Raw genomic sequence first — 2,080 nt, forward strand, 5'->3', positions numbered from 1 at the left:
AACCTAAAAAGAATGCCACCGAATTCATCTTATGTTGGTCATGCACTGCTGAGCATGGGGCCTACTCATAAGTGTGGTTTGTATGTCTAGTTAGGCTCCAAAAGAGAACACTGAGTTTTCCTTTGCAAGTGGATTCTCGGGCATACACTTCACTTTTTGGGCTACTTTTTTTTTTTTTTTTTGGTTTTTTGAGACAGGGTTTCTCTGTGGCTTTGGAGCCTGTCCTGGAACTAGCTCTTGTAGACCAGGCTGGTCTCGAACTCACAGAAATCCGCCTGCCTCTGCCTCCCGAGTGCTGGGATTAAAGGCGTGCGCCACCACCGCCCGGCTTTTGGGCTACTTCTTTACAGTACTATGGATAATTCAAATTGGTTTTGCTTAGTACGGATGTGATATGATTTTTCAATCATGTGACTTTCAACATTTCTGTGCTACTTCACTTTAGATATGCACACTTTAAACAATGCTTTGTATAATTTTTTTTAAAACTAAGGCTTGGAGCTTTGTTTTCTAATTCTTATTCTATTTACTTCTTGAAACAGTGTCTTACACTATAGGTCAGGCTAGAATTAAATAATTAAGCAAACTTGAAGCCATCCTGTTGCCTCAGTTTTCTGAAGCCTCATATTACAGTCACGACGAGCTAGATTACTGTTTTTGTTGTTGTTGTTTTAATTAGACAAGTTAACAAAATTTGTAATTAAAAAACTAACTGGGTTCATTTATTCCATCTTTGTGATTTTTGCCATTGGCCCTGTCTGTGTATTTCTTATGCTCTATTCCCATTTATTTTAGATGGTTTAAGATTCATTTCTACATTCATTCCATCTATTTGAGTGTTTGCTATCTGGACACTAATGTATAAAAGGACATTTATAAGACCACGTATTGTTTACCATTTCTGTTCCTTCCGATTGAATTGTATCAGCAGTCGGGAGTTATGTCTGCTTGCACTGTGGCTCCCATTTTCATCAACTGTAGGAAATAAGGGAATCATCTAACATCAATTCATTTGCATGCATTCAGATGGCTAAGTAGTCCCAGTCTAGCCTTTCATTTGAGAATATGGCCCAATTGAGTCTGTCAACATCCTGTCATGAAGTATGGAAGGGCTTGTGAGATTCCACCCCTCCCCGCCCTGAGGATGGATTCTCAATTAGTGGTTGCTGGAAGGAGTAGAGGCATTTTCTTCAGTGTTTAAGTCACAGGGAAACGGCCCGAGTTTCTACAAATAACCTCTCACCAACATTCTCTAAGCCACCCCAATGAAATGCACACTGGATCGCCAAGAAAACAAAACAAAATAAAACAGCAGATATTGAAGTAGAATGTAAACTGGTTGAAAAGAGGAAGGGAGTCAACATATATTAGACAGTAGACAAAAGAGAAGTAAATGTAAACTTACTCAAAATACATTAGATATGTGTATGGAAATAACATAAAGAATTTATGCATAATTTATATATGCTAATAAAGTATTTGATCTAATTATATAAGTTCAGAAAATGTTAGCTGTTTTCATGGGCTACAAAAGCACAGTGTTTATCCCAGCACTTAACCATTGGAAACATTAGTGAAGAAGAGGTGCAGTCCATGCACCAAACAGTGAACGAGAGCAAGATCTATACTTAAAGGTTGTACTGCTGGTAGAAGGCTGTTCTGTGTGTGTTCACAAATGGGTATTTCCTTGGGCTCTTCTCCTAGTGTGGTGATAAAATACTACTACGAATGTAACTTGCGTGTAGTGACATTTCACATGTAGTTTAATAAATAAAAACTGCTTGAAGATCTGAGAGTAAAACAGTTCCCGCTGATCAGCCTTACAGACCAAATTATGGTAACACACACCTTTAATTCCAGTAGCCACAATGACACACATCTTTAATCCCAGTAGCCACTTTAGTTGCCATAGAAATCAGGCGGTGCATGCCTTTAATCCCAGTGGTGTATGTCTTTAATCCCAGCCCTAAAGAGGAATATAAGACGGGGGGGGGGGAGAAGTAGCTCTCAGACACAGCCTCATTCTGAGATTCCTGGAGGTAGGATCACCATTTTGGGCTGAGGTCGAGGTAAGAGCCAG

The sequence above is a fragment of the Microtus ochrogaster genome, chromosome X, assembly GCF_000317375.1.
Source record: "Microtus ochrogaster isolate Prairie Vole_2 chromosome X, MicOch1.0, whole genome shotgun sequence".
NCBI lineage: Eukaryota > Metazoa > Chordata > Mammalia > Rodentia > Cricetidae > Microtus > Microtus ochrogaster.